This window comes from Bubalus kerabau, chromosome 1, assembly GCF_029407905.1.
Source record: "Bubalus kerabau isolate K-KA32 ecotype Philippines breed swamp buffalo chromosome 1, PCC_UOA_SB_1v2, whole genome shotgun sequence".
NCBI classification, from domain to species: domain Eukaryota; kingdom Metazoa; phylum Chordata; class Mammalia; order Artiodactyla; family Bovidae; genus Bubalus; species Bubalus kerabau.
The window spans coordinates 17,266,324-17,290,865 of NC_073624.1; the positions used below are offsets into that span (position 1 = coordinate 17,266,324).

General features: G+C 43.7%; 1 pseudogene; it reads left to right on the top strand.

Annotated features, from left to right (window-relative positions):
- LOC129657488 (antigen WC1.1-like) overlaps window positions 1-23,108 on the top strand; it is a 60,060-nt pseudogene extending 36,952 nt beyond the window's left edge.
- The last annotated feature ends 1,434 nt before the right edge of the window (window positions 23,109-24,542 follow it).

Genomic DNA, 24,542 nt, shown 5'->3' on the forward strand with positions numbered 1-24,542 from the left:
GCTTACTGAATGACTCTACCCCTTCCCCCATTATCCTCTATGCATAACTTAAGGTATAAAAGCTACTTTGAAAAATAAAGTGTGGGCCTTGTTCACTGAAGCTTGGTCTCCCCATGTCGTTCTTTCTCTCACCTTCTGGCTGAATTATTCAGTCTCTTTCTCCACTGAATTTCCTCACTGAGCTATCCTTATTTCAGCCTCTTTTCTCCACTGAATTTCCTCACTAAGCTATCCTTATTTAACCACTCTTTATATCTTTAATAAACATTTAAATAAGCTGTCATTTCCTGATCGCCGATGCCGTCTCCCCTTCGAATTCCCTGGATCCACCGGGGCTGGACCCTGGCATCTTTCCTTGCTATTCTCTCCCTTCAGGGAACTTCCATAAGCCTCTTATCCTCCTCCATCAGAGGGCAGACAAACTAAAAACCAGAATTAACAGAAAACTGACCAATCTGATCACATGGACCACGCCTTGCCTAACTCAGTGAAACTATGAGCCATGCCAATATGGCCACCCAAGATGGACAGGTCATGGTGGAGAGTCCTGACAAAATGTGGTTCACTGGAGAAGGGAATGGCAAACCACTTCAGTATTCCTGCCTTGAGAACCCCATGAACAGTATGGAAAGGCAAAAAGATAGGACACTGAAAGATGAACTCCCCAATTTGGTAGGTGCCCAAATTGCTACCGGAAATTAGTGGAGCAATAACTCCAGAAAGAATGAAAAGCCGGAGTTAAAACAAAGACAACACTCTGCTGTGGATGTGACTGGGGATAGAAGAAAAGTCCAATGCTGTGAAGAACAATATTTCATAGGAACCTGGAATGTTAGGTCCATGAATCAAGGCCAATTGCAAGTGGTCAAACAGGAGATGGCAAAAGTGAATTACACATTTTAGGAATCAGGAAGAGGAACTCAAAAGCCTCTTGATGAAGGTGAAAGAGGAGAGTGAAAAAGTTGGCTTAAAGCTCAACATTCAGAAAATGAAGATCATGACATCCGGTCCCATCACTTCATGGCAAATAGATGGGGAAACAGTGGAAACAGCGACAGACTTTATTTTGGGGGGCTCCAAAATCACTGCAGATGGTGACTGTAGCCATGAAATTAAAAGATGCTTACTCCTTGGAAGAAAAGCTGTGAACAACCTAGACAGCATATTAAAAAGCAGAGACATTACTTTGTCAACAAAGGTCCATCTAGTCAAGGCTATGGTTTTGCCAGTAGTCATGTATGGATATGAGAGCTGGATTATAAAGAAAGCTGAGCACCAAAGAATTGATGCTTTTGAACTGTAGTGTTTGAAAAGACTCTTGAGAGTCCCTTGGACAGCAAGGAGATCCAACCAGTCCATTCTAAAGGAAATCAGTCCTGAATATCCATTGGAAGGACTGATGCTGAAGCTGAAATTCCAATACTTTGGCCACCTGATGGGAAGAAGTGACTCATTTAAAAAGACTCTGATGCTGGGAAAGGTCGAAGGTGGAAGGAGAAGGGGACAACAGAGGATGAAATGGTTGGATGGTATCACTGACTCGATGGACATGAGTTTGAGTAAACTCTGAGAGTTGGTGATGGACAGGGAGGCCTGGCATGCTGCAGTCCATGGAGTTGCAGTCAGACACGACTGAGTGACTGAACTGAGCTGAACTGATGATCATTTAAAAATGAAAGTTTCCAGTGAATTTACAATAATGTAAATAACAAATTCTTTCATTGTTGGGTGTATTGCTCTATATTTGTTATTTAGCTAACTGTTGTTTACATCTGCTATGTTCCTCATTCTTTTTTGTATACTTGGTCTGCATGCTATTGCAAAATGCATGTTAAAGTCCCTCCATTTTGATTATGATTTTGTCTATTTCTGTTCTTCGTTCTGTCAAGTATTATTCTATATGTCAAAGCAATGTTTTGACATTTTCTTGGATTTTAATATCTATAATATCTTCATTAAGGGTGTATCCTGTTATAATCATGAAAATACCCTCTTTAACTCAATTAACACATCTTGCTTTGAACTCTACTTTCTGTGACATTTATATAGCTATTCCAGTTTTCTTATGGTTAGGATTCACACAGTATGTACATTTTCCCCATCATTTTACTTTCAACCTTTCTTTACCCTCATATATAAGCTGAATATCTTCATGGTAGCATTTACATGGATTTTGTGGTTTTATCAAGATGGGCATTAATTTGAAGTATCTAATCAATTTACTCTAAGTGCAGTTATTGGTATTGTTGGGCTAGTATCTATTATTTCCTTTTAATTGACCCACATGCTTTATGTTCTTTTTTCCTCTCTTTTCCCCCTTCTTTTGTATTAAACAGATCTATTATTATTCCAAATTTTCCTTTTTCGTTTGATTTTCAGCAGCTTTACTAGGTGTGGGAGTTTTCATACCCATCCATCCATTTTTTAAAAAACTCTCAGTTATTATATCTTCAAGTATTACTTCTGCTGCTCTGTCTCTCTGTCTTAGCTTCTTTTCTCCTCCTATCCCACTCCTCCTTCTTCTCATCTCTAGGACTCCTCTAAGTCAGTAATTCTGTGTTGAGTTCTATCTAAAATTCTTCTAAACTTATTAATTCAACTCTCTAGACATTTTATTTTCAGTTGGTAACTGTTCCTTGATTTTTATAGTTATAATTAGTTGTTAATGTTTTTCATCTTTTCACCCATTTACTCTCTCATTTCCTCTTTTTTCCTCGATATATTGATCATAGTTAAAATCTATATCTGCTAACTCCAGCACCTCTATCAGTGTGAGTCTCTGCCTTCTCTTATTTTCTTTTTTTCCCACTTTGTTAATATGTCATGTCATCCTATGTCTTCAGCATTGAAAAAATAATCCTCCAGATACATTTTCTAACCCTTGAGAGGATTCATATTCTGTTTTGTTAAGCAAGTATGAGAAGGGTTGAAAATCACTCAAATATATAAATACAACTGAGAACTGAGCTGTAACAAGTCTAGGTTGTGGTTTTGGTAGCACTCAATCCACCTCTTATCTCTCTGTCCATGGGGCATGGGCCTTCAAAGATTTTGGTTGAGAACCTGGATATTTTGGTAGCTCAGCACCCAAGAGAGTGAGGGAATATCCACTCTGCTCTCCAAGACTTTTGACATAGATCTTTGGCTTCCTTCCAGCTTCATGGCTTGTATAATGAGCACATATTCGAGGTAAAAAATCTGTTGTGTGAGAAAGGCTTTCAGGTCTCCCAATTCTGTCTCACCACCAGGTAACCCCAAATTATTCTGGCTTCTCTGTCCAAATAGGAGTCCTCTGTTTCTCTGAGCCCAGATTCTGAGCCATTAACCCAGGCACCAAATTGGGAAATTCCTCCAGAGAAAAAGAAGCTGTAGATCCTTGGCTACCATTGAAACATATTACATGATCTCCACTCTTTAGAATTTTAACATATTTAGTTCATGTTGTGTCCACAAATGTCTGATACCTTTCAGTTCAGTTCAGTTCAATAGTTCAGTCGTGTCCGACTCTTTGCGACCGCATGAATTGCAGCACGCCAGGCCTCCCTTGTCCATCACCAACTCCTGGAGTTCATTCAAACTCACATACATCGGGTTGGTGATGCCATCCAGCCTTCTCATCCTCTGTCGTCCTCTTCTCCTCCTGCCCCCAATCCCTCCCAGCATCAGTCTTTTCCAATGATACCTTTACTTAAAGAAAATTTCCACCATTTAAAGTTGTGTCTAACAAGTCCATTGGCCTGCTTTCTCTTCCATTCTTCATGGAAGTACAGAATTTGAGGTTTTATTCTCTACTTTTCACTTACTTAAACTACAACAGTGATAGACATCATTTAACCTTTCTTTCCATGACTGGTTATGTATCAAAGGAGAGAATAATGCAGTGTGTCTGTCAATATTGTTTGTTCAAAGGCTTTCAAAGCAGGAATATAACATATTTTTGCTCTGAGAGTTAGAAATACATATTTTCCCCTAGAGAACAAATAACTCCAAATTTTAGATAATAGCAATTCCTGACACAAAGTCCAAGGAGAGATTATATTCATTTGGGAGAAGAAGCTACATTCTGTGATTCCCAGTGGAATCTGGCCAATGTCAATCAATATCTTCTGACATCATCTCTCATGCAGGGTTGTTTAATCTACTCAAAGAGATTATACTTTTTGAAACTAAGTATCCATCCAGATCTGGAGTTTGAAGCTTAGAATCGTAAGTGAACTATTCTAGGGTAAACCATGGTGTCTCACAGACCATTTGTTTTTCAGTTCTCATGACTATACCAAGGAGAACGATTTTAATGATTGAGGATTCATGGCTGCTCCCCGAGGCTTCTGATGAGGCCACTGCCTGACTCTAAAGTCAATGACCAAGAGTGTGTAGCTTATAAAGAATACATCCAGCTACCAGCCTAATCCTGTGATTCTGAACTCATTTAACCCCTCAGGGTAGAGAGACCAACATTTCCTGTAAATCTGTCTCAGATTCTGTGCAGAGCTCTACAAATCAGAATGTTAACTCTGATAGGACCTTGTAACACCATCTGTCTCAGGCTACCTAGTAGTAATATTTCCTGTTTTTGTCCATTTTCATCCTTGTTATGCTCTTATCACTTCCATAAGAAACCAGATCCAAATGTTCCACAGGGCAATGACTCTGCAGCGTCAGCTTCTGAAGAGAGCGCCCCCATCTGCTCAGGTGAGGGTCCCAGAGGACAGAAGATCTTTCTCATCTCCTGGTCAGCGCCCCATTGCCCCATTTCTCTCTCCTCAGACAGCAGACAGCTCCGCCTGGTGGACGGGGGCGGGCCCTGCGCCGGGAGAGTGGAAATCCTTCACCAGGGTTCCTGGGGCACCATCTGTGATGACAGCTGGGACCTGGACGGTGCCCGTGTGGTGTGCAGGCAGCTGGGCTGTGGAGAAGCCCTCAGTGCTGTGGAGTCTGCTCCCTTTGGGGCGGGATCAGTACCCATCTGGCTGGATCATATGTATTGTGGAAGAATGGAGTCCCACGTGTGGCAGTGCCCTTCCTGGGGCTGGGGGCGGCACGACTGCGGTCATGACGAGGATGCAGGAGTTATCTGCTTAGGTATGATCAGTGAATTGCCCACTGACTGAAAGAACAGAAAGCTCCAAGGAAGCTGGTGTCTGATCACCAGGGCAATAGATGTGTAAGCTAGAGACGTCTGAGATATCCTCCTTGAATGCATAAAGTATCTATGAGTGATTAGTTCAGTTCAGTCCCTCAGTGGTGTCCGACTCTTTGCTACCCCATGGACTGCAGCATGCCAGGCTTCCCGGTCCATCTCCAACTGCCAAAGCTTACTCACACTCATGTCTATTGAGTCAGTGATGCTATCCAACCATCTCATCCTCTGTCTTCCCCTTCTTCTCCCATCTTCAATCTTGCCTAGAATCAGGGTTTTTTCAAAGGAGTCAGTTCTTCCCATCAGGTAGCCAAAGTATTGGAGTTTCAGCTTTAGCATCAGTCCTTCCAATGAATATTCAGGACTGATTTCCTGATGGGCTTCATTTGTTGCTACTTTCCTCTTACAAGTCTCTGCTATTTCTTTTCCAGTGATCTTACCTGATATAGCTTAATCTATATCCCAATAAAAATTGATACTCATTTTTATATAATTTACTTTTGGAAGAGTGAAACATTTGCAAATCACCACACGCACCTGCTTTGCACAGTGAGCCCATGGGAGGAAAGGGCTAGAATGAGGATGTACCTTCCAGGATGGAGTCCTTTCTGTATATATAGTGCGAGACACTTTTTGTGCTAGGTTAGTAGGAGTGGAGGCACAGGGGACATCATCAAACAAATCAGAGAGGAACTTATGGATTTGTGCTAAATTGCAAGTCCCCTTTGAAAATTTAGATTTGAATATTCATAGCTCTTTGACTGGTAGGACAATAGAGTTGTGGATGAAATGTTCTGAGTCTGGGTTCTCCTTTCATTGTTACTAGAAAGGATTGTCTGTTCTTTTTTTTCTTTAAAACCTCTGTATAAACCAAAATTTTGGAGGAACACTTAGCCACACACTGACAAGTCAAAGATATAGGCAATAAAATATGGATTTCTATGTTTTACAGTAATAAATTATATTTTATACCTGATGTCTTCAATGATATAAGAGAATTGTGTTTGGGGGCTTGTTTGATAGGAACAGGAGTAAGAGGACACCTGTAATTTTTGAAGAAGGTGGAGGAGACTTATAGTAGCTAAGAGGAAAAAGAAGGGCAATGGGAGATGTCAAAGGCCATATGGGGTTCTCTGAGCATCACTGCGGGTCCAGGTGTGGTGTGGAGGATGCTACGTGTGCCTAAGGATACAGGAGGTCTGTACAGCAAGAGACCAGACAAGGATGTATTTTTGTTATATTTAATACCTTTATCCACTCACACCAGCCTCCTATTGCACAAATTTTTTTTACAATTTTCACACACATATCCTTTCATATAAAATTTAAAATCAAGTAGAAAATAAAAAAGAAATAATAATATGTCTCAGAAGTATCTATCCTGATGTGTATATGACTTTATTGATTATTCAGCATATATTTGAGTGTTTAGCATGTATCTTGGTATATGAAACAGCATACAAGAAATATTTCTTTCTTGTTCTTTTTAAATTTGTAATCTCATGGGATTGATATAGAAACTAACAACCTGTTAAGTAAAAATATTTTAATTAGAATGTGTATCCTATGACCAAACTCCCAGCCAGACCACACCAGATGTCCTAACCTGGACTGGGGAGTTGAAAGTGGGTAAGTAACAAAAGGCTAACAGATCATCCTAGCTCTCACCATTCCCTCTTGGATAAGTGGTCAAGCTGGTCCTTCGATTCATTAATTTCTATAGTGTCTTTTCTGTTCTCTCCTGTTCTCTATAGTAGATTTTTATTCTGTTGACATATTCTTTCTGAGCCTTCAATGTTCTCATACTTATGAAATTAGAGTCCTTTGCCAGAAAGAATTCCACTGTGTACATAAATAATTATAAGCACAGTCAGAAATCAGGCAAATGTATTTAAAAATTGTTCTTTCTGATGAGAAATTTTATTTTTTTCATTAGGTTTCCTTTCCTCTATCCAAAATGTGGTCCCTGAAGGTCAAATCATGTCGTGAGTCTTTCCCTTAGTCTCCCTCTTTCAGTTTCATACTCCCACTCCCAGTTTAACCTACCCCTCACCCCACCCACACTCCACTCCTACAGAAGTTCTTGCCTTTCAGAGTCTCTTTTCCATCCATTTGTAGCTCTTAGGATTGTTTTCTCTTGTCTGCAGTGGGAGAAATGGGAAAGGGAAACAGGGTTAGGTCGCAGATGGAAGGAGCACAGGGGTAAAATGTGTTAAAAACTTGCTGGACAAATATTTTCCCCAAATCCTTCTTTCATCCATATTGAGGCTTTTGTAATGTAGAAATCTGTAAATTATATATGGCTGTTTGCTCTGTCTTCTCTTCTTCTTCCTCTCCTTTTTTTTTTTTTTTTTTTTTTTTTACAGCATGATGACTATTTCTCAAGAAATAGGAAAGTAGTTTGCAGTTAGCATATGAGTGCATTCTAATTCTCTTCAGTCATGTCTGACTCTTTGTGACTCTATGAATTGTAGCCCATCAGGCTCCCTCATCCATGGGATTCTCCAGGACAGAATACTGGAGTGGTTGCTATGCCCTCCTCCCAGGGATTGAACTTGTGCATTGGCGGGGGGGGGGGGGGGGTTCTTTACCACTAGTGCCACCTGGGAAGCACCATTTAGCATATAGATAGAATTTAAAAACATTAAATTACCTTCACTCCATAGCATTTGCTAAGATTCTCATGTGTTGGAAGAAAACCAGTAATATGAACTAATCAACACAGTTAGTCATCTTGTATAGTCCCACTGAGAACTCATTCTCTCCTGGGTTCATTGGTAAATCCTAGGCCTTCTTGAAAGATGGCTAGGACCAACCCTTTCTCCTATGACTCTGACCTTTCTTCATATTCAAACTCATCTGTGGACAATTTCTCTTCAGAATTCAAGTTGGGTAAGAAATTATTGGAATTTCTCACCATCAGAGATTATGAGAAATATAGGGAGAAGGCAATGGCACCCCACTCCAGTACCCTTGCCTGGAAAATCCCATGGACAGAGGAGCATGGTAGGCTTCAGTCCATGGGGTCGCTAAGAGTCGGACAGGATTGAGCGACTTCACTTTCACTTTTCACTTTCATGCATTGGAGAAGGAAATGGCATCCCACTCCAGTGTTCTTGCCTGGAGAATCCCAGAGATGGTGGGGCCTGGTGGGCTGCCTTCTATGGGGTCACACAGAGTCGGACAATACTGAAGCGACTGAGCAGCAGTAGCAGCAGCATGGGAATCATAAGAAGTAGACTTGTTATAATATCTAGCTTTCCTTCCATGAGCCATAAATCTGTTTATAGACTGACCTGCACTCAGATCTCTCGATTGATTTTCTTTGTATCAGTGACTTGAGTACTGACTCCTGAGAAAAATCTGCCTGGACTTCTAGCCCCAGAAATGTCAGATGGCCTTCTAACCTTGTCTGGATCTTAGTTCTCTAAACTCTTGAATCCCAAGGACCTATTTCACTCTGGGTTAGTTCAGTTCTGCACCCAAGTCTGATGCCCATTGCAGTGCAGTTTCCTTGGGTCCTGTAGCTTCCAGACCCTTAAATGAGGAATTCACATCCTAACCAACATCAAATATAGGTTTTTGGAATTCAGCCATTCCAAACTGACTCTGCAAATCCTTCTGGATTTCTCTTCCGAAACTCGCCCACGAAAATGCAATTCTGACACTGTCAGATTTTCTGTTCATGCCTCAGTCCTGGAAAATAAAAGCTTTCACACCATTGCCTGTGACATGTTCCAGTTGCCAAGCCAGGATCATGAACATGCAGTGGGTTTATTTATTTGTTTCTCTCAGGATTTGTGCGTCTGGTTGGAGAGGATGGACCCTGCTCAGGGTGAGTAGAAGTTTATTCTGGAGAAGACTGGATCCCAGTGTCTAATGGAAACTTCACATTCCCCACTGCCCAAGTCATCTGTGCAGAGCTGGGGTGTGGCAAAGCTGTGTCAGTCCTGGGACATGAGCTCTTCAGAGAGTCAGATGGCTGGGTCTGGGCTGAAAAGTTCAGGTGTGAGGGGGAGGAGCCTAAGTTCTGGTCCTGCCCCAGAGTGCCCTGTCCAGGGGGCACTTGTCACCACAGTGGAGCCTATTCAACTTGTCTGTTCAGGTGAGTTGTAGGTCAGGACTAACCTCCCTGCACACTCTGTTCAGGTGAGAAATCATGAGATGTTTCTGAAATTCTGTTATCTCGTATTCAGCATACTCAGAAGTCCGGCTCATGACAAACGGCTCCTCTCAATGTGAGGGGCAGGTGGAGATGAACATTTCTGGACGATGGAGAGTGCTCCATGCCTCCCACTGGAGTCTGGCCAATGCCATTGTTGTCTGTCATCAGCTTGGCTGTGGAGTGGCCATCTCCACCCCCGGAGGGCCACACTTGGTGGAAGGAGGTGATCGGATATCAACAGCCTGATTCCACTGCTCAGGGGCTGAGTCCTTCCTGTGGAGTTGCCCTGTGACTGCTCTGGGTGGTCCTGATGGTTCCCATGGCAACACAGCCTCTGTGATCTGCTCAGGTAAGAGAGAAGGAAAGGCTGCTGGTACTTAGGATTCTCATGGAGTGAAATGCCCCCAAGAGCAGAGGGTGAGGGAAAACTGGCTTTAAAAGGTAATTTTTATTTTTAAAATTTATTTATTTTAATTGGAGGATAACTACTTTATAGTATTGTGATGGTTTTCACCATACATCAGAATGGATCAGCCATAGGCTTCCATTTGTCCCCTCCATCCTGTACCCTCCTCCCATCTTCCTCCCCACCCCATCCCTCCAGGTTGTCACAGATCACCAGCTTTGGGAGCCCTGCATTATACATCAAACTCTCAATGTCTATCTGTTTTGCATATGGTAATGTATATGTTTCAATGGTATTCTCTCAAATCATCCCCCCCGTCAACAAATAGATTCAAGAGATTAGATCTAATAGAGTGCCTGAAGGACTATGGACAGAGGTTCATGATGTTGTACAGGAGGTGGTGATCAAAACCATCCCCAAGAAAAAGAAATGCAAAAAGGCAAAATGGCTGTCTGAGGAGGACTTACAAATAGCTGAGAAAAGAATAGAAGTGAAAAGCAAAGGAGAAAAGGAAAGATATACCCATATGAATGCAGAGATCCAAGGTATATCCAGGAGAGATGAGAAAGCCATCCTAAGTGAAGAATGCAAAGAAATAGAGGAAAACAATAGAATGGGAAAGACTAGAGATCTCTTCTAGAAAATTAGAGATACCAAGGGAACATTTCATGCAAAGATGGGCACAATATAGGACAGAAACAATATGGACCTAACAGACCAGAGGATATTAAGAAGAGGTGGCAAGAATACACGGAAGAGCTACACAAAAAATCTTAATGACCCAGATAATCTTAATAACTCAGATAATCACTCACCTTGAGCCAGACATCTTGGAGTACAAAGTCAAATGGGTTTTAGAAAGCATCACTACCAATAAAGCTATATGGAATTCTAGCTGAGCTATTTCAAATCCTAAAACATGATGCTGTGAAAATGCTGCACTCAATATGCCAGAAAATATGGAAAACTCAGCAGTGACCACAGGATATGGAACAATGGACTGGTTCCAAATTGGGAAAGGAGTGCGCCAAGGCCATATATTGTCACCCTGCTTATTTAACTTATATGCAGAGTACATCATGAGAAATGACAGGCTGGGTGAAGCACAAGCGGGAATCAAGATTTCCAGAAAAAATATCAATAACCTCAGATGTGCAGATGACACCACATTTATGGCAGAATGTGAAGAGGAACTAAAGAGCCTCCTGATAAAGGTGACAGAGAAGAGTGAAAAAGCTGGCTTAAAACTCAACATTCAAAAAATGAAGATTATGGCATCTGGTCTCATCACTTCATGGCAAATAGATGGGGAAACAATGGAACCAGTGGCAGACTTTATTTTCTTGGGCTCCAAAACCACTGCAGATGATGACTGCAGCCATGAAATTAAAAGACACTTACTTGCTCCTTGAAGGAAAAGCTATGACCAACCTAGATAGCATATTAAAAAGCAGAGACATTACTTTGTCAACGAAGGTCCATATAGTCAAAGCCATGGTTTTTCCAGTAGTCATGTATGGATGTGAGAGTTGGACCATAAAGAAGGCTGAATGCTGAAGAATTGATGCTTTTGAGCTCTGGTGTCGGAGAAATCTCTTGAGAGTCCCCTGGACTGCAAGGAGATCAAACCCATCAATCCTAAAGGAAATCAGTCCTGAATATTCATTAGAAGGACAGATGCTAAAGCTAAAGCTCCTATACTTTGGCCACCTGATTCGAAAAGCTGGCTCATTAGAAAAGACCTTTATGCTGGGAAAGATTAAAGCAGGAGGAGAAGGGGACGGCAGAGGTTTAGATGGTTGGATAGCATCCCTGACTCAGTGGACATGAGTTTGAGCAAGCTCTGGGAGATGGTGAACCGCAGGGAAGACCGGTGTGCTGCAGTCCGTGAAGTTGCAAAGAATCAGACATGACTGAGCGACTGAACAACAACAACAATTCCTCCCAGTGAGTCCAAATGTCTGTTCTTGCATCTGTGTCTCAAAAGGTAGATATTTCATGGTGAAATATTATAGAAATTTAATTATTTTCTCTTGCATATAATTGTACATTTCTTCTGGGATTGATATCTGTGTAAGATAAGGGTCAGGTTGCCATTTCCTTCTCCAGGATTCATATGGACGTCCAACTGACCCAGAATCTTTTACTAAACAGCCTCTTTTCCCCATTGCAGTGTAACCTTTGTCATAAGCAGAAGGGCACACGTGTCTGTCCTTTATGACAGTCTACTCTGTTCCATTGTATTACTTGTCTGTCCTGGCACCAACACTGTATTTCTTTTTTTTTCTTTTTTTAATAATTTTATTTTATTTTTAAACTTTACATAATTGTATTAGTTTTGCCAAATATCAAAATGAATCCGCCACAGGTATACATGTGTTCCCCACCCTGAACCCTCCTCCCTCCTCCCTCCCCATACCATCCCTCTGGGTCGTCCCAGTGCACCAGCCCCAAGCATCCAGTATCGTGCATCGAACCTGGACTGGCAACTCGTTTCATACATGATATTTTACATGTTTCAGTGCCATTCTCCCAAATCTTCCCACCCTCTCCCTCTCCCACAGAGTCCATAAGACTGTTCAATACTGTATTTCTTAATTATTGTATCTTTACACTGTCTCAATGATTTTAATTTATGAGTGTTACTTTTTTATTAACTCCTCTAATGCTGTTTCTTTTCTTGCCAGCTGTGTTCGTCTTTCTAGGCCTTTTGGATTTTAACTCCTCTAATGCTGTTTCTTTTCTTGCCAGCTGTGTTCGTCTTTCTAGGCCTTTTGGATTTTGTATAAGTTTTGGAATCAGCTTGTCACTTTTCACCCCCCCCCCAAAAAAAAAAGCCTAAATGTATTTTGATTGTGACTAGATTGAATCTATGTATAAATTTGAGGATGATTAACAATTTTGAGTCTCCCAATTCATTGACATCATATATCCCTCCATTCAGTTAGGTTTTGAATTTCTCTCAGAGGTTTTGCCCATCTTCTACTAGGTTTTCTCTTAGGCATTTTGTTTTTGATTCTATTCATGTTTTCTTGTGTGTAAAAGTGTCCTAAGAATGAATTTTTTGGACTTGTTTCACCTTTTAATATTTTTTTTGAGACTTACATAAAAGTTGTAAGAATAATATAAAAATTCCCAGATGACCTTTACCTGGATTTCCCAGTGTTAGTATTTTGCTTTAATCTTTTTAAAAAATACATATATTTTAAATACATATTTTTTATTGAAGTGTAGTTGACTTACAATGTTTCAGGTGCACAGCAAAGTGATTCAGTTACACAAACACACATCATTATTTTTGAAATTATTTTCCATCATAGCTTATTACAAGATATTGACTATAGTTCCCTATGCTGTACAGTAAACCACTGTTACTTGTTGCATATCTATTTTTAAATTAGAAATCTAGCATTCTATTCATACTAAGTCAAACAAATGGAATCAAAATGTCATAAACTTTTTAGTTAGGCAAAAATGTATGTTTTCTAAAATATACATATTATATAATTATATATGTGTACAAAAGCTTTTCTACTACACTTGATAAAGGCTTGAGTAAGAACATCAAAAAAAAAAAAAGAAGAGATGGAGAAATTGGAGAACATAAACTAAATGAAATGGGAGCACTGAATATGAAATAGAAAAAGTGAAACATGATCTTTTACTTTTATCTAGCATGTTTCACTTTTTCTGTTTCATATTCACTCTTTCTACTCTGCCATCTTGAATTGGAAGTCCTATTTTGCTTTAATCTTTATCTCTTTGTCTCCCTCTCTTTTTCTGTCTGTCCCCCTTCTGTTCCATTTGTCCCTAAATATGTAAACTCTTTCTGAATTAGGTTGCAGAAATGATGTCCCTTTATCTCTAAAATACTTCAGGGAATTTCCACAGTTATTAACCACAGTTCAGTCAAGTCTCAGCAAACTTCAGCCCCAGATGACATCTAAGTGCAACCACATGAAAAACCCCAAGACAGAACTGCCAAGTTGAGTCTTTCTCAGATTACACCCAGGAAATCATAAGCAAACTGAAGTATATATGTTTTGCTTTAGTTGCTAAGTTTTGGGGGGAATTTGTTTTATAGCACGATAACTGGGACACTTACCATGTGACCAGCATTTCTAAATAGAGGAATATTTGTCCTCTGATCTTTCATTGTACTCTTTCTACCTTATGCTGATCTAACACTGAGATACACTCATTCTCTAGTTCTTAATTCCAGCTATTAAGTTTTTTATCTCTAGAATTTTTGTTTTTGTAATCATTTCCTTGCCAAGATACATATCTTGTGAATTAATTTTATGAGCATTTTAATCATGGCTGTTTAAATTCTCTGTCAATGGAATCTAGAAAAAGGGTACAGGTGAACCTATTTTCAGGGTAGAAATAGAGATGAAGACCTATAGAACAGATGGGAACACACTGCAGTGGTTAGGAGAGGGCAGGATGAATTGAGACAGTAGCACTGACATGTGTTCACTGTCACATGTGAAACAGATGGTAGCAGGAAGCTGCTATATAGCACAAGGGAGCTCAGCTAGATGCTCTGTTATGACCTAAAAGGGTGGGATGGTGGATGGGGTGGGAGGGAAGCTTGAGAGGGAGGGTATATATGTGTACTTTTGGCTGATTCACGTTGTTGTACAGCAGGAACTAACACAACGTTGTAAAGCAATTATCTTCCAGTAATAAGAATAATAAATTAACAAAATAAAATAAATTCTCTCTCTGGTAACTCTAATGGCTGGATACCCTGGGATATTCTTTCCAATGTTTCCTTTTGCCTCTTGAGTTTCCAAGAAATCTCTTTTGTATAAGGGTTGTTTAAATGATAGACACTGAAGATGAAAAATTGTAGAAATTCTTCAGAAAGGATTTTGTTTTGCATCTTCTACTTAGGGATAGATTTAGGAGTAACACACCTTATTCAACTCATTCTTAGTGCAACACTTGGCTTAGACCCAAATTATGGCACTGTCAGAAGCAGAATTCTCCATGGAGAAAGTGGATACTAAAGTTATGATAACTTTACGGATATGCCACAGCTTTCATTTCAGGCTCCACTGCTAGGTAATTTTTTAACCTTAATTTAGTTTTCTTTACGTCAACCCTCCCAGCCTTCTGATCATTGGTGTTTCTGCAGGAAACCAGACCCAGGTGCTTCCCCAGTGCAATGACTCCGTGTCCGAACCAGCAGGCTCTGAAGCCTCAGAGGAGAGCGCCCCCTACTGCTCAGGTGAGGGTCCCACAGGACAGAAGACCCTTCTTACCCACTGTCCCCTAGCCCCCCTCACCACCCGTCACCACCCCATTGTCCCATTTCTCTCTCCTCAGACAGCAGACAGATCCGCCTGGTTGATGGGGGCGGTCACTGTGCCGGGAGAGTGGAGATCCTTGACCAGGGCTCCTGGGGCACCATCTGTGATGACGGCTGGATCCTGGATGATGCCCACGTGGTGTGTAAGCAGCTGAGCTGTGGACAAGCCCTCAATGCCACGAGGTCTGCTCACTTTGGGGCGGGATCAGGGCCCATCTGGCTGGACGACCTGAACTGCACAGGAAAGGAGTCCCACGTGTGGAGGTGTCCTTCCCGGGGCTGGGGGCGGCACAACTGCAGACACAAGGAGGACGCGGGGGTCATCTGTTCTGGTCAGTACTCCACACTGTCCACAGGCTGGGGGAGGGGTGGGGCTCTGGAGGACGGAGATCTGAGCCCTGAGGGAGAGATGCTGAAAGGACTAGAGAAGGAGGCTTCCTCCCATGGGGCCTGTGTTTCCAGCAGACGAGAAGACGAGGTGCTTTCACTTCCTCCTGCAGCAGCTGAGATTGTGGTCCTTTTGTCTCAGTACTGTTTCCTGGCAGAGCCGTTTCTGACAGTTTCCACATGAAAGCAGGGCTCTCTCTCCAGTTCCCTGTGGTAGTACAGTCTGGAGATCCTGTGGATGATGTAATGAAAGCACAGACTTACTCTGTTCAGTTTTGTGTGCTAGGAGTCTGATGAGGGTCTCTGTGGGCCAACACCCCAGTGTCCACAGGGCTGCATTCTTCCTGGAGGACCCCTTTCCCAGCCTTTCCTGGTTTCTGTGTGGTCTCATTCCTTGGCTTGGGTCTTTCTTCTTTAACAACAGTGCCTCTTCTGACCATTCTTCCTCACTTACATTTCCCTCTGACTGGAACTGGAAAGGTTGTCCATTTCTAAGGATAGTGCAGCTAAGGAGGTGTTTAAACTGGGGTCTAAACATCCCAAGGTCCTTAAGTTTGTTACATCTGTAAAGTTCCTTTTGCCACGTCAGGTACCTATTCACAGGTACTAAGGGTTGGTATGTGGACATTTGTGGCTCCGTTATTTTGCTTCCCTCCCCAAATACCCACATCACATTCCATCCACAAACCGTTTTAGAGTTTTTATTCAGGAGGCAGGAGTCAGTTCTCCATCCCGCAGGTGCCCTGGTAGGTCTTTCTCTGTTTGTATCCACTACCTCATCGTGGTAGAAATAGAAAGGCAGACACAAATGGACAAAGTCAGGTAGAAGTGAGGCAATGATATTGAAAGGTTGTTGTTGAATCGTGCAAAGACGCCAAGATTCTTGAGCCCCGGAGGAGAAGAATTCAATCCGGGGCCAGAGACAAGGCTTGATTGCTCAGAGCTTTTGTGTAATAAAGTTTTATTAAAGTATAAAGGAGATATAGAAAGTTTCTGACAGTTATCAGAAGGGGGCAGAAAGAGTACCCCCCTGCTAGTCTTCAACTGGATGTTCTATAGTCACTAGCAGTCTGTTATTGAAAGAAAGGAATGTCTTAAAATTCAGAATGGCACCAGGCCCCTCACCCATAAGATACATTTTGGGATAATCTTGGCACCAAATGGTTTATCCTGGGCCATAAAATGATTAACTTGAATCTTGAAGAAGGGCAGACCACCATACAAATTGTTTCATTTACATAGATTAGAGGAACAATATCTGAGTATAACATACTGGTTTGCCAAGTAGGTTCTGAGCCAAGAGGCGGAAGCAACTTGAAGACAGAGCTTGGGGTAAATGCATAGTATATTAGCATCAGTTCAGTTCAGTCGCTCAGTCGTGTCCGACTCTTTGCGACCCCATGAATCGCAGCACGCCAGGCCTCCCTGTCCATCACCAAGTCCTGGAGTTCACTCAGACTCATGTCCATCGAGTCAGTGATGCCATCCAGTCATCTCATCCTCTGTCGTCCCCTTCTCTTCCTGCCCCCAATCCCCCCAAGCATCAGAGACTTTTCCAATGATTCAACTCTTCACATGAGGTGGCCAAAGTACTGGAGTTTCAGCTTTAGCATCATTCCTTCCAAAGAATACCCAGGGCTGATCTCCTTCAGAATGGACTGGTTGGATCTCCTTGCAGTCCAAGGGACTTCCAAGAGTCTTCTCCAAAACCACAGTTCAAAAGCATGAATTCTTCAGCACTCAGCCTTCTTCACAGTCCAACTCTCACATCCATACATGACCACAGGAAAAACCATAGCCTTGACTAGACGGACCTTTGTTGGCAAAGTAATGTCTCTGCTTTTGAATATGCTATCTAGGTTGGTCATAACTTTCCATCCAAGGAGTAAGCATCTTTTAATTTCATGGCTGTAGTCACCATCTGCAGTGATTCTGGAGCCCCCCAAAAATAAAGTCTGACACTGTTTCCACTGTTTCCACATCTATTTCCCATGAAGTGATGGGACCGGATGCCATGATCTTGTTTTTTGAATGTTGAGCTTTAAGCCAACTTTTTCACTCTCCACTTTCACTTTCATCAAGAGGCTTTTTAGTTCCTCTTCACTTTCTGCCATAAGAGTGGTGTCATCTGCAAGCTTAAGACAACATTTCCATAAGAAAAAGGCATTGGTTATCTCTAGGTTTGAGAATAGTTAACTTCAGGAGAAACCAGGTGTCATTATGGCAACACAGTATTTTAAGAAAAACCTCCTTTTAAATTTGTATAGAGAAGGAAAAAATATCACTACTTTGTTTCCTCCTGCTGCTTAAGAGAGATAAAAATGTCTGACACTTGCAGGCTATTTCCTCCGTTTGGAGACCCCTGGCCTTCCTTCCTGTTACCCTCTCAATAGTCTTTGTCAACTAGTGGGCATCTCTGCAGTTGGGTCAGGGATGTATGGTCACAGTTTCTGGGAGAGAGGATGACCCAGAGCCCTGAGCGGAGTGCTCACTGTGTCCTGTCTCCTCTCTTTCAATCTTAGAGTGCCTGTCCCTCAGGATGGTGAGCGAGGACCAGCAGTGTGCTGGGTGGCTGGAAGTTTTTTACAATGGGACCTGGGGCAGTATCTGCCGTAAACCCATAGATGACATCACTGTGTCTGTGATCTGCAGACAGCTTGGCTGTGGGGACAGTGGAACCCTCGACACTTTTGTTGCTCTTAGAGAAGGTTCTAGACCCCGGTGGGTAGATGGAATCCAGTGTCAGAAAACTGACACCTGTCTCTGGCAGTGTCCTTCTGACCCTTGGAAATACAGTTCCTGCTCTCCAAAGGAGGAAGACTATATCTCGTGTGCAGGTGACTTACTGTCTGTTTCTGTGTCTGTCTCAACCCTGAAGGATGTTCTTAGAGTGATTTATGCTTTCCAATCTAAGTGATGATTTTGAGCTGAGTCTACAAAATATCTATGTGCCTGTGTCTGTGTGTATTTGTATTTGTTGTGGGGTGTGGAGACCAATAAATGATGAACAGTTACAGTTATTTCAGCTGATGATCACATGCACTGAATGTCTCAGACCAGGAGATAATGAGCCTGTGTTTTCACATGTCATTTGCATTGAGTCAGACCTTAGATAATCTTATGAGGGGACAGGACCACCCCCAGCTGTCCCTGATCCACTGTTTCCCCATTGTGTGCAGGAAAAAGACCCAAGAGCTGTCCAACTGCTGCCCCCTGCACAGGTACATCAGCCTGCCCCCTCCCCTGTGGCTCCCAGGGGCTCCTTCCTCCCACCAGGGCAGTCAAAGGAGGGGCTGCTGCCTTTTCAGACACAGAGAAGCTCCGGCTCAGGGGAGGAGACAGCGAGTGCTCAGGGCGGGTGGAGGTCTGGCACAGCGGCTCCTGGGGCACCGTGTGCGATGACTCTTGGAGCCTGGCAGAGGCCGAGGTGGTGTGTCAGCAGCTGGGCTGTGGCCAGGCCCTGGAAGCCGTGCGGTCTGCAGCATTTGGCCCTGGAAATGGGAGCATCTGGCTGGATGAGGTGCAGTGCGGGGGTCGGGAGTCTTCCCTGTGGGACTGTGCTGTGGAGCCCTGGGGGCAGAGCGATTGCAAGCACGAGGAGGATGCTGGTGTGAGGTGCTCTGGTGAGTGAGGGGCTCAGGGTCCACCCTGGGTGAGCTGGGCAGCATGGGGACAGCGGGCTGGACCGGGGGTGGTGGGGAGTTTATGTTCAGAGAGTGTCTGGGTGCTGGGGCTCTGATCTAGCACAGTGAAGCTGGGAGGACTGGACACTGATGTCATGGAGACTGAGGTGGTGATTTCAGGGCTCAGGAGGGAAAAATGGGTTGCCCTGTGATCTGGCCAATTCCATTTACCCAATTTCCTGTTTTTCTCTTTAGGTGCGAGGACAACATTGTCCCCAACTACAGCAGGTACTGTGGTCCATCCATGGACAGGGGAGAATACTCAGATTCTGGTAACCTGTTCTGTAGGTTCTCTGACAACTCAGGAGTTGAAAGAGCCTGAGGAGTCCTGGCTGTTGGGAAGGAGCCGGGGCATTATGTTGGGGAATGCCCCTGCCTTGGTTCCCAGGGCCACATGTTTCTCAGGCCCAGGATCCAAGAGTCTAGTTCCGGTGGTGCAGATTCTAAAGTTCTCCCATTCTCCTACCTGCCCCTGAGTGTTGCTCCTCATCAGTGAGGTGCGGGTCTCAGGACTGTTTGATGCCCAAGGAGAAGGGATGAGCTGGGTCCTCAGAGGCTGTCCCGGCAGGGCAGCTCCCTGACAATCCCCAGCTTTGCCTCGGGGCCACGCTGGCTGGAGTGGAGTTGACTTGTCTCAGGATGAGACCTGGAGGAGCCCAGTCACTATTAGTATATTTGTGTCTGAGGCTAGGACACCATCATCCAGAGCGCCCAGAAATGCTGGTACAGGGGGTTTCTCTGTGCCCAGGGCCTTCTTCACACCCTGTTGCCTTGCTTTCCTTACCAGCCTCAAATCCTCTCCCTGGCATCTTCTCCCTGCCTGGGGTCCTCTGCCTCATCTTGGGGTCTCTTCTCTTCCTGGTCCTCATCATTCTGGTGACTCAACTGCTCAGATGGAGAGCAGAGCTCAGAGGTGGGCTGCAGGGGGAACTGGGGACCAGGGAGAGTGTGTGCAGGCAGGAGATGGGGCAGGTGTGAGGAGGGGAACCTGGGCCAGGTCTCTGTTCTGAGTCTGTAGGGCTCCACGTGCTCTGTGCTGAGCTCTAAGGGCTGAACATACAGAGGTTCTTAGGACTGGGGTGTGAACTCTCATATGTCATGACCTCTCCTGTGAGACCAGAAAGAGTCAGGGCTGAGCTGTGGATTCAGGTCAGATGAGGAGAGAAGGTGCCAACACGGTGCATGGGGTAAGAGATGATGCTGAGGTCCAGGCAGCCTCTGTGTGAGCATAGGGGAGATGAAGGTGGGTCTGCTGGATCGGGGTGTCTGGGGCAGAATCTCTGACCTGCTAGGGGATCTCTCAGCCTTATTCAGCTATGAAGATGCTCTTGCTGAAGCTGTGTATGAGGAGCTCGGTTACCTTGTGACTCAGAAGGAGGGTCTTCTGGGCAGCCCAGGTGGGTGTCTCTGCCCGCCTTCCTGGGACCTCTGGTTGTCACCTCCCACTGGCTGTGAACATCTTCTCAGCATCCACAGACCCCACGTGTGCCCCAGGCTTACAGAGGCAGCTCTCCAAAGTGGCAGGATGGCCTCTCAGAGCCCCGTGAGCCCCCAGCCCCCATCTACACTGCAGGATCCAGGTCTGCCCCTTCCCAGCCTTAACACAGGTCCCGTGAGTGTGGGGAGGGTCATTCTGTGTGTTGTGTGATGTTTGTCTCCACTTTAGGCCTCCTGTCAGATGGTGAGGACAACAATGACTCCACATCTACTCCAGGTAATAGAGGTAGACCTGCCTCAGCTGGGCTTTGGGGAGGAGAGTTTCCCTCATAGAGACGAGATGCAAGGGGAACAGTCTTCATTTGATGGACCAGAGGCATCCCTTGTGCCAGATGGGGTCCGTCCTTCCCTTTCTCTGACTGTTCTGTGATGTCTCACATTGAGGCAGGGCTCTCAGTGTCCAGAATCACAACAGGCACACACTGGTTTTAAAAATAATTTCTAAAAAAAAAATAATAATAAAATAAAATAAAAATAATTTCTGTAAAGCACAATTTGTCAGAATACTAGGGTAACGCTCAATGGTAGGAGAGTTATTTTGGAATATATATTTTCAAACAGGAAATATTAAGATGTAAAATCATGTTTTGGTTTATGGACACATCAAAATGAAACATGGTCTTAGAGAAAAAGATCTTTTAAAAGAAGGAGTGACTGGTGCCTCTAGCAGCTCAGAAACTCTGGGTCAGAAGGATCCTAGGTATTTCTCAGACCAACCCCCTTATTGTGGTTTCATCTGACCCCTGCTCTGCCCTCAGAAGTGCCAGATCAGAGGACTGTTGCCCTTGGTGAGGATTACGATGATGGTGAAGAGGTACCAGTGACTGGGGCTCCTCCTGATTCTCAGGGGAGTGAGGAGGAAGTGCTCCCAGAGAAGGAAGATGGGATGAGGTCTCAGACAGGTGAGTGGGGAGATTAACTGATCTCCTGTAATCTTCGGTCTTTGTCCTGGAAAAGGTGAATTTGAGCTCCTCAATGCCCAGACTCTGCAGTTTCAAAATATGGGTAATCTCATGCATTTGATGAGCCACCCTAATGGCTCAGATGGTAAAGAATCTAACTGCAATGCAGGAGACCTGGGTTTGATCACTGGGTCAGGAAGAGCCCCTGAAGAAGGGAATGTCTACTCACTCCAGTATTCTAGCCTGGAGAATCCAAGGGACAGAGGAGCCTGGTGGGCTACAGTTCATAGCGTTGCAAAGAGTCAGACACAACTGAGTAACTAACACTTCACTTCTCAACCATATGCCATCTTTAATGCTGTCAGACTCCTTGGGGCGGGGTGGGGGTGGGGTGAGGAATCACTCTACTTTTGGCATTTATGTCCCCATAATGCAACATAAATTTTCATTTTATTTGTGATATTTAAAATTTATAGATTAGGGAATTTTCTGGTAATCCAGTGGTTAGGATTCTACACATTCACTGCTAGGGCCTGGGTTCAATCCCTGGTCAAGGAACTAAGATCCCACAAGCATTGCGTAGTAGTCAAAAGAAATAGATAGCTTATAGATTAATTGAGCATATTTACCAAATCCAAAAGTAGACAAGTGTTTTGATAACATCTCTGTGCTGCCCTGAACGTGAAAGACGGAGATTTTAAAAATGTATTGCAGTATTGAGATTTGTGAGTCATCTGATAATTTAAGATGAGCTCTGTGTATAAAGTTGCAATGGCATGTACAAAGTCTATGGTATATGGTGGCCTTAACATTAAGCCATGTTGGTGGATCATTGACTCGGAGCTGATGGTCAGCTAAGGTCTAATTTCCTCCAGATATTTCAGTTGTCAAGAGAAAACACTTTTTCTCTGGAAGAGAGTATTTATCCATCTGAGGGCCTGTGTGGTCCCTGGGAGGGGCCATCTGTGAATGCACCTGTGATACTCTTTGTGGACATTTGGGAACATGTGTCAAGATAACTAAGAGCAGAGTTGGTTTATGAGTGAGGAACTCAGACTTTCCCTGTATCCACTCTCCCTCTCATTGTGATTTCACATCTGTCAGCTGTGAGAGGAGAACATATAAATTTGTTGTTATGCTCTTACTGTTCCTGGGCATCTCCTTGCTAGTGTGTAGCCTGGAAGCAGATCTTCCCAGAGCTCCTGTGATGCAGCACAAGTCTGCAGCACAGGTCTCCTGTGATGCAGAATTTCCATATGAACTGAGGCCCCAGAGACCACATGGACCGGATCTGAGAGGACGGCCTGGACCCATCCTCACTGTAGCTGGTGTGAAATAGTCTGAGCCTCCTGCCCACACCTGGGTCCCAGGGATGCTCTGTCATCACCACTTGTTTAACAGGCTTCCAACACACTGTCCAGTTCCTTTGTCTCAGTTCTAATTATGCTTCTCTTTGCTCTTTCAGGCTGTTCTCTAAATGTCTCTAGAGAGGAAGCTGATCCTGAGGAAGGAGAACAGAGCCCCTGCCTACTCCAGGGGGAGAAAGGGGACCCTGGGTACGATGATGTTGAACTCAGTGTCCCAGGAACATCCACAGTGCCTTTCCTGTGATGTTGTATTAAATACAAGATGATGCCTCAGATATTCTACTGCTGCTTCTAAGTCACTTCAGTCGTGTCCGACTCTGTGCGACCCCATAGATGGCAGCCCACCAGGCTCCCCCGTCCCTGGGATTCTCCAGGAAAGAACACTGGAGTGGGTTGCCATTTCCTTCTCCAATGCATGACAGTGAAAAGTGAAAGTGAAGTCGCTCAGTTGTGTCAGACTCTTAGCAACCCCATGGACTGCAGCCTACCAGGCTCCTCCGTCCATGAGATTTTCCAAGCAAGAGTACTGGAGTGGGGTGCCATCGCCTTCTCTGTCAGATATTCTAATTGCCTGTATTTCAATAGAGGCTGACCTGTGATGGTGTTATATGGAAATTGCTCAAAATGAAATATTCTGATTAAAGTAACTTTTTCTTTTGCTTTGTTAATAATTACCAAGTTCCATGTCAAATGCTTTTAGATGGTTGGTCCACAAACACCATTTTCCTCAAAGGAAATACACGATGAGTGCACTGCCCTGTTTTCTCACCTTCTTCAAAGGCTAATGAGACTTTGCCTGGGATCACAAATGCTCCAGGTCACTCTTACTTAGAAAAAGCATCTAAACTTGGTCCACATTCACAGTCTCCTTCCTAGCAAGATGAATTTGCTGACCAGAAAATATAGTCAGAACCTTATAGAGTTATTTTATTTGGTGGGAATGCTTAGGACTCTAAGTCCTGGAGACAGTATCTCGGTAGCTCTGAGAAAACTGCTCCAAGCTGACAGGAAGGGAAGTTAGGTTATCTACAAGTTTGCAGCAAAGGGAGAGACAGTCTGAACATCAAAGATCAGGTACCAAGTTAAGGAATTTAGTGTTCTGTTTCTGGGAAGATGCAAGCCTCTGGACTCACTTGATTCAATCCTTCCATATGCAGCTCAGCTATCTGGGGCCAACCCTGTTTCCTTGCTCCCCTTAAGGAGCGGCAGATGGCTGCTTCTTGCTTTCCCCAGCTCCTCAGCAATCACCATGGGGGGTGGCAGCATCCCCTGGATCAGCTTTGGGAGCCCTCATTCACAACTGGAGACCAGAAATCATTGTTGGCTGTGACATTTCTTGTTTGTTGATATGGCAGGAGATATTTTTATTTCACAAACTCATGAAAAAAACCCAATCCTGAACATTCCTGTATGTTCTCCTTGAGATGTCACATCACCTGTTTTAACCTGTTCTTGGTCACCAGACTTGGATGTGAGTTTCAAAGTTGGAGTTTGCTCTTCGGAGAAAAGGGATACAGTTTTCCTTAACCTGCCTAAGTGCTCACGGGCCAATTAAAACTCTAATTCTACCTAACTACCTCTCCCTTTTTCATCTCTCATTCCCTAGGTTACTTTATATGTTTATTTCTCAAGCAGATATAGACTCCTCCTTGCTCTCTCCCATGTCTAGTCGGTTATC